Source organism: Micromys minutus (genome assembly GCF_963924665.1).
Source record: "Micromys minutus genome assembly, chromosome: 19".
In the NCBI taxonomy this organism is placed as follows: Eukaryota; Metazoa; Chordata; class Mammalia; order Rodentia; family Muridae; genus Micromys; species Micromys minutus.
The window spans coordinates 43,220,392-43,229,662 of record NC_137954.1 but is presented as its reverse complement, the minus strand read 5'-3'; the positions used below and the strand labels follow the sequence as shown (position 1 = coordinate 43,229,662).

The window sequence follows — 9,271 nt, the reverse complement described above, 5'->3', positions numbered from 1 at the left end:
TCATGCAGACCCTAAGAGAACACAAGTGCCAGCCCAAGCTGCTATATCCAGCAAAATTCTCAATCACCATAGATGGAGAGACTAAGAAATTCCAAGACAAAACTAAATTTAAACTATATCTGACCACAAACCCAGCACTACAACAAATTATAGTAGCATTGTGTGAACTTTGGTGGCTCCAAAAAACAGATGATAAAACAAAGAATTTATCACAAAAGAGAACTGAAGAACTGTTGTAGGAAAGATAGAAAAAGTAATTAACAACAAAGTGGCATTTCTTGCTTCTGTTGCTGAATTTCAAAATCATATAGCATAGTTTTAGCTTTATCTTTTATTTTAAACATTAATTTGTTAATTCTCTTACTCATTATGCAAATATATTTTGACTATGCACTGAGTGCATAATATACAGATCTGCTCATTGGCAAATGTAACAGGATGACAGGGAAAATTAAAACTTACTGAAGCTTCTAAGTTAGCATTCAAATATAGTTAACTTAGGTTAAGATGGGAAAAAATAGTTATGATCATATAACACTGAACCAAGACAGTAAATTAGGTACATAAAGGCTGAATTGTTATTATTTTATTTCCATGAAGTTTGCATCTAGAAATAACATGTTACAACAAGAGGACAAATATTTCATCTGTGTCTGCAACTGTTACCACGGTTTGCCATCATATTTCAGGTGGGGCACGTTAACTTGCTTTCATAATTCTTCTTAGTATTTTTCATAGAAAACATTTCAGGAAAGCATTTGTAGTCAGGATCAGAATATTCGAACTTAATTTTTAATTCATAACAATAAAATTTAATTTGTAGTAGTAATTGCCTTCCCCTTGTCTATAAGGTTTAGCTTAACAATGAAGTGACAAGGAAACCACCAGTGGTCAACACCGTGTGTGAGAATGTACAGAAGTGTTTCCTCACACAGTTCTGTGTGCAATGATACTCTGATGTCGCTTCTCAATTGTGGGCAGGATGTGTTTTAGTAAATGGCCACAAGGAAAATTATCATTTGAGTATAAGCCTCTACAGTGTTTCCACAGATAAACACTCTAAAAACTCATGAAGAAGGAAGGAAATTGAATAACACTTTGCTCTTTAAAAGCCATCAGCTTTGAATAGATATTATCCCCAAAGAGAGGAAATTGCATCTGTGTAGCTGAAAATGAGCTAATTCTGTTTACTTCCTGCTTCTGGCCTTTCTGAAACAGACAGGAGAAAATCTTTTCAGTGCCCTTCTCCAATGTCCACAAGCTAGAATTGTGTTTAAGTTTAGCCACAACAAAATCACTGACCACACAAATAATCAAATCTGCATAGATACCAGTAGACTATAGCTTACAGGAAAGCCTATAGACATACAGAAAATAATGTATGTGTAAGAAGAAACAAATATGCATGAAGGGAAAACTCTGATGAGTACCGCAGAAGAGATGTTTATCATGTATGGTGAATCTAAATTACAAGGTGTATTCATTCTTCTTATATTTGAGCTACGTAAACAGCTGAGGAAAGTGAAGCTCCTATAATCCTTAATATTAACTCAAAATATGCATAATTATATTATTTTAAGTTGGTGGATCTGAATTCCAAAATATCCTCAATGTTTCTTGCTTCAGAGAATGTAACTTGTATTATTTAATCAGAGTCAGAGACATGCTTCAGAGCTCTCAAATTTAGACAGTTTGGACATAAAATTTGTCCATATAATCCCAACCTTTATCAGTAGTATTTCATTGAGAGAAGAAAAACGTATAGAGTGTACAAATTCCCTTTTTTTTCTGATAGTTTATTTTTATTTGTATTTTCTAACTAAAATGATTCTTGGATATAGAACATTTTGATTGGAGTACAAAAGGCCATTGATCTTTTTCCAATATGCTATCAATACCAATACAAAGGAGAATGTGACTGAATGACACTGAACCCCATTGAGCAAATGTCCTGCTTTGTATTGGTTCATCACACATCTGGCTGTCTCCATACTCATTAGAAAAGTCCTTGCCATCCACACAGCACCTGTCCTGACTCGATCCTGACTCAGAAGGTGTCTGCTTTAGGTATCGCAACAGGATCTGAAGGATCTCAGGAACCAAGCCAAAGCCACACAGCGAAGCAGGGACTACCTTCATTTAGACCCAGCAGCTTCATGCAGCCATGGCTGACACCTTCCTGGAGCACATGTGCTGCTTGGACATTGACTCCGTACCTATCTCGGCCTGCAACGCTGGCATGATCTGTACCACTGGCCCTTCTCCCCGCTCTGTGGAGATACTGAAGGAGATGATTAAGTCTGGAATGAATGTGGCTCGGCTGAATTTCTCTCATGGAACCCATGAGTACCACGCAAAGACATCAAGAATGTCTGAGCAGCCACAGAAAGCTTTGCATCTGATTCCATTCTCTACTGTCCCATTGCGGTGGCTGTGGACACAAAGGGCGCTGAGATCTGACTGGACTCCTCAAAGGTGGCGGCACTGCAGAGGTGGAGCTGAAGAAGGGAGCCTCTCTGAAGATCACCCTGGACAACACCAAATGGAGAAGTGTGACGGGAACATCCTATGGCTGGGCAGCCAGATCTACGGGGAAGATGGGCTCATCTCGTTGTAGGTGCAGGAGAAAGGTGCTGACTAAATGGTGATAGAGGTGGAGGATGCTGGCTCCCTTGGCAGCGAGAAGGGCGTGGACCTGCCTGGAGCTTCTGCGGACCTCTGCACTGTGTCAGAAAAGGACCTGAAGTTTGGGGTGGAGCAGGAAAGGCAGTCGATGTGCATGAAGTTAGAAAAGTCCTGGGAGAGAAGGGCAAGAAGATCAAGATTATCAGCAAAATCAAGAACCATGAAGGTGTCCGCAGGGTTGATGAGACTTTGGAGGCCTGTGATGGGATCATGGTGGCTCGTGATGATCTGGGCACTGAGATTCCGGCAGAGAAGGTCTTCCTGGCTCAGATGATGATGATCAGACGATGCAACCGAGCTGGGAAGCCTGTCAATTGTGTCACACAGACGCTGGAGAGCATGATCAAGAAGCCACGCCCCACCCGTGCTGAAGGCCGTGGTGTGGTCAATGCAGTCCTAGACCGAGCCGACTGCATCATGATGTCTGGAGAAACAGCCAAAGGGTATTACCCTCTGGAGGCTGTTCGCGTGCAGCACCTGATTGCCTGAGAGGCCGAGGCTGCCATCTACCACTTGGAGTTTTACGAGGAACTCTGCCGCCTGGCGCCCATTACCAGTGAGCCCACAGAGGTGCTGCCGTGGGCTCCGTGGAGGCCTCCTTCAAGTGCTGCAGTGGGGACATTATCGTGCTCACCAAGTCTGGCAGGAGTGCTCACCAAGTGGCCGGGTACCGCCCTCGAGCTCCGATCATTGCTGTGACTGCTCACCAGACCCATCTGTATCATGGCATCTTCCCTGTGTTGTGTAAGCTTGCCATACAGGATGCCTGGGCTGAGGATGTTGACCTTCATGTAAACTTGGCCATGGATGTTGGCAAGGCCCAAGGCTTCTTCAAGAAGGAAGATGTGGTCATTGTGCTGACCGGGTGGCGCCCTGGCTCTGGCTTCACCAACACCATGCGTGCAGTTCCTGTGCCTCGATGACCCTCTGGAGCCTCTCTTCTAGCACCTCTACTTTCCCCTCCCTTCCCCTAATCCTATAGGCCAGCAACGCTTGTAGTGCTCACTCTGAGCCATGGTGTGGCGCTGGCGGGCTGGGACACCAGGGAAAATTAATGCCTTCGAAACATGCAATTGAGCCCAGCTATTTTTCTCATAGCCCTACCTGAGCCAGGGGTGAAGGAGGAACGCAGGATTGAAAAGCCTTTGACTTTATCACCAAACGGCAGCAGCATCTCTCTGTACTTTCCTCCTGTAGAAAGTTGTCCAGAGAATCCCCAGCCCTCGCCTGGAGACTGCAGGAGTCGGGGCTGAGGCCCTGCAGCCCAGGGTTCCATGTAGATGACTTGGCCCTGGCCCTGACTTGCTTTCCAGCAGCTTTGGCCTCCCCTTCCTCCTTGTGCGTCCAATGCAGACACTCCACTCTCTACCTTGTGCTCTGCAGAGTCTCGGGCCTGTTGCTAGAGTGCCCACCTGAAAGTCAATAAGCAGCAGCTGACGCGAAACAACAACAACAACAACAACAAAAAGAATGAGAGTCAGTGCCAGAAAGATGCTTTAGTGGTTCCACATGGGTGGAATTAATGTTTTCAATTCTTCTTCATGATGAGTAATTTAAATTGTTATACTCTGGTCAGTATAACTTACTAAAGAAATAAGTCTTAAGTTTCTGTTTATGTGGAAAAACCAATCAAACGGACCAATAGAAAGAGGAAGGCAACTTCCTTCCACAAAGACATTACTGGTTTGCTTAAATCTGCTAATTGTGAACGTCAGTCTGCCCTGTGAGTCATTCTGAAGTTTTCCAATATGGTTGGTTGTAAAGTTAGAGTCTGTTGCTTAGTGATTTTACACTAATTCCATGATCCATTAAAAATGTATTTGATCACTTCAACGGTGATGAAAGAGCTTTAATAAATAAAAAATTAGAAAACAATGTTGGCCCACAGGAAGTAAGCTTTGTTCAATATTGTGCTGGCCCCTCTCCACTTGTTTAAATATGCTTTGGAAAACTGTAATAAACTTCATATGAGTGCAAAGCGCAGTGAATTCCAGGCAGTGTACTGTGCTGTTTGACACAGGCACTACATAAATCTGCTCAACAACATAAGCACAGTGCCTCAGAGCACTCTCACGAATTAAATCGCCTATTTCCCAGAGAGAGGAAAGTAAAGAACAAAATTAATAGTACAGCAACTGTATCTCAATGGGGAACTACCCTGCAGCCGGAGCCATTGCAGAAGCAAAGTTAAGGACGCTGATTTTAGTGAGTATGATGCAGAAATGCCTGTGAATTCTCCAGAGTGGGGAGGGCTGACTTCCTAGCATGGTGCTAATTAGCCTACGTAAGAGAAATGAAAGTCATGTAAAAAGCTAATTAAGTGAAATTGATGTGCACAGTCTTTGTCTTCACTTCGAGCACAGCCAAAGAAAGCTCTGAGCCACGGACTCCAGCTCCCAGAAGCAGGCTTCCATGAGCTGGATGCTGATAAGCAGGATTGATTTCACGCTCTGGTGGTTTGGCAAAGCCAGCCAACCATGGCAAGTCTGTCTTGAGAGACACTTCCTTTTGATAGACTGTCAGGTGTGTTAAAATGTGTGAAAAATTTGATAGGAGTCCCATTTTATTACCTGTCTAATTATAACTCCTCAAGACTTCAGCACTTGGCTGATTCAGAAATGATTCAGTTATCATTTTACCCACAGTGTAGAATTCCAGTAGGGAGTTGAGAACTATTAGCTTCCTTGTTAAGTGGGCATCTCTTCTCACCATGTTTTTATTTACTTTATCTTAACCCTATGAGAAATATTTGAGGAAACATATTCTATAGAATTCAGCTATCAAAAAGAAAAAAAAAACTAGTAATGGCCCATCCTCTTCCTCTGATCTAAAATCACACAGGTTTGCACAGTAGTAAAACAGACCCGAACTTGTGTGTGCCCTGACTGTTTGTAAGTATTTCTTTTCTGTATTAATTGAGCCAAGACACTCGCTCTCATTCTGTTGTACTGTGGTATCTATTAATATCAAGAAACCTTATGCCATGAATGACATACTGGGAGACTCTGTGCTACAGTCTTCAGACATAGCATGCTCTGAGAGCCAACTCTTTTACAGCTAATATGATCATCTAATATTGCTGGATGAAAAATACTCTCCTACACACACACACACACACACACACACACACACACACACACACACATCTAGCTTTGTTTTCACAGATCCAGTGTCTATGTTAATTAATCTGCTCACCAGATGAGCCTCCTGTACAAGTCATTTGCTTACACTGTGTCCTGCTGTCCTTCTTAGTGTTTGCTCCCTGCTCTCTGCTCAGAGGTCACTTGACTGTTACGATGCTGCACACATTCCCACAGTCTACAAGTCAACCAGGCAGTGGGAAAAAAGCCAAGGGCCTGGGAACCACCCCTACTGGAGCCAGAGTCCAATCTGTGTTATGTGAGAGAAAGAACATTCTACTCTAAGGACATAAAAAGCCAGCTCTTCTCTACCCTTGCACAAGGTCATAGATGGTTAAGCTGCAAACAGAACAGCATCAACAGGAACAAATATAACCACTAATGTAACCCATAATTAATCCCTTTATTTAGTGCAGTTGCTTCTAAAGGATCTATTAGCAAAATTGGAAAAAAAAATGTCCTTCCTGTGAAGTTCATTTCCTCTCTCTGGCTGCATAAAACTCCTACAACCTGGCCTTAGGAGCTTATCTTGCCCCTGTTTTTCTAACCAGCTTGGAATCCCCTCCCACTCACCTTTATTTCTGAACTCCAAAGAATTTACAGACTGTCAACTATATTCAAATACTCTTTAGTACAGACCAAAGTTTGGAAACTTGTTTTTAAAAAATTGAATCCAAGAAAAATATCTTTACTTGGAAATATGCTACCCTTTAAAATAGCTTAGCAAAAGCTTTAATTAAATTAAGGGAAAGAATTATATTAACACAAGTACTTGACAAATTTAAAGAGATAGGGTGTATGTGGTGTCCTCCCATGAAATGGATCCCAATTTGGGCCAGTCACAGACTGCCTTTCCTTCAGTCTAATCTCCATTTTTGTCCCCACAGTTCTTTTAGACAGGCACAATTCTGGGTCAGAAACTTTGATTATGGGTTGGTAACTTCATCTGCCAACTTCAGAACCCATATACTGAATGTGGACTCTTGAGTTCCCTCTCCCTACTGTAGTGCTTTTCAGTTATGGACACCCTAATTGAGTCTTGAGAGTCTCTCATTTTCTAGGTCTCTGTTACTTTCTAAAGGGTGCCCATACCTCTAAACCCTGAGGATGAATATTTCTATCCATTCTGCTGACCCTCTGAGATTCTATCATGCCCCCCCCCACCAGATGTGTTATTAACAAAAATCCCAGTGCCAGGCATGGGTTACCACCTTAAAAGTAATTTGTCATGGAAACTCCAGAGGCGCCCTAGAGGAATATAGGCTATTGTCACTGCTCTTGGTTGTCTACCATAAATAGTTAGTAAGATATGATTCCTAAAAACACTACTCAGTTTAGATATATACAGTAGGGACCTTAATTTTAAGCTGGCTACATGACTGTCCTAGAGTTACATAGTGCCAAAAGGTAGAATGCAGGATGCTGGGGAGAAAGAGAAATTAGCAGTCTTAACCAGCACTGGATAACCAGTATTCCTGCTACAATACTAACCTAATGTGAAAGATGTACCCAGAGCTTCAAGGTTGGTATGATGACTATGGGAAACCAACTAACCTCTTTAAATTTGATATGAAGCTGTCTCTGTAAGACTGGTTTCATGCCTGGTATGCTACTATAAAATTAATACAAGGCCTATGATTGTAGAGACCATAGAGTTGTGGGGGCATTGCTAAATAGTTATGCTGCCAACTTAATGACGAGGTATGTTTATACCCAGACATCTGTGCTTCACTCAATCTGCTCCAGGGAGCTCAGTTTGGCAAAGGCATTCCTTGGGTCACCAAAGTACAAAATATAGATAACTCTATGTGCTCAACTAAAGAGTATGTCAACTACACAAACCTCCCACCTTCATGGAACATTGTAGAAAACAAGACTGATGTAAAAACTGAGATATGGGAAGAAGAGCTTTGAAATATTGATTTCTGCTTTTGGCTTAGTTGTTGCTTGCGTCAACACATAGAGGTTACAGTCACCTGCACACAATCTGCATGATATCAAACCACAGAAAAATTCCAGCACAGTTGAGAGAGAGGCTTCTTTGTCTCCACCCATGTCAGGGAATCTATTGGCAGTTGATGTTTGCCAAGGAAGAGAGAGCCATTCTCTTTGGGGGATACAGGAATTGATTGATTGCTTATGTACCAAAGAATAGCCACATAGTCACATGTATATGGGAAGCACTGGATGACCTCAAAGGGTAACTAAAAATAATTAATAAAATGAAAAGATGACATAAGGTTGCCAAGGAGATGGGCATGTGGCACTGGGAAGAGTTGCAAGAAGGTAGCAGTGAATTGGTATATGTGTTTGATTCATATTCATTTTATAAATACAAGAAACTGTCAAAGAATAGAAATATTATTAAATTAAAGATTATCAACAACCAACACTGAAAACAAAACTATAATGTCTTAAAATTTTTTATTTTCTTATATGGGAAGCCACAGTTTTATTCTGAAAATGAACTGTGAAACCTTCTAGTATTTCTTTCTGAAAATACAAGGTAAAGTTGGTAAGACCATATATCTTACCATCAAAGCAGAGCTGCTGATACTCTGTTCAACATCAGCATAGAAATCTACTCCAAAGCATGGGGTCTGTCCTTCTAACTGATCTCCCAGTTTCAAATCCTTCTGTGGGAATTGTTGCTTCCTACACAGCCAAAATCATCACACTTCATGAACTCAGAAGCATATTCAGTTTGAGACAATATAGTGTTCAAAATAAAACTTCTTCTTCAGAGGGGAAAACATATGAATAAAAGAAAAAATGTTCTAATTAGCTTGCAAGTATAAGATTTAAGGAATTTTCTCATATCTCTGAACTACAAATGGAACTTTTACACTATATTCTACACATTAATTTTTTATTCCTGTCATTACTGAAGTAATTAGAGTAGTAAATGAACTTTTGTGATATTTGGTGGACAAAAATAAATAGGATTAATATTTTCTTAATAGATTTATTCAAACTACCACAGATATTTCGGCAAGGATGTTCAAACCTATGTTCCTATACTGTTTGGCTGTCAGATTCTTAGGCACTATGCAGACATGGTTAAAGGTGACTGTCTGTTTTGTATTTCTCTTCAACTCCTTTCTCTGGGAAGCTTCTGAAAAACTTTTTAAAGTCCTCAGATGTAACTATTGTGTCTTTAATGAATATCATCTGTAAACTATCTTAAACGCATGCATGCTATGTGTTCAACACGAATTGTGCTGATACTACTTAGAAGATCAAAGTACTTAATAATATTATCATATAGGACTTTTTTTTGTTTAAAAATTCTAACCCAGAGTTTTTTAAACAATATTCCCCTTCTCCTAGTCCAACTCCTCCTCGTTCTTTTTTACTTCCTTTTGAGTATCCAGTTCCTCAGTTCTAGTAACACATCTTGCCTTAACCCAATAAACAAAAGGTTACCGAATAGTAAGGTGTTGAGT

The 9,271-nt window shown here is 40.9% G+C and overlaps 1 pseudogene across 1 annotated transcript; it reads left to right on the top strand.

Moving 5' to 3' along the window:
- Positions 1-618: 618 nt before the first annotated feature.
- On the top strand, positions 619-3,608 carry LOC308433267 (pyruvate kinase PKM-like; annotated as a pseudogene). Its single transcript has 2 exons — positions 619-670; positions 2,097-3,608. The product of its transcript is annotated as a pyruvate kinase PKM-like (transcript).
- Positions 3,609-9,271: the final 5,663 nt, after the last annotated feature.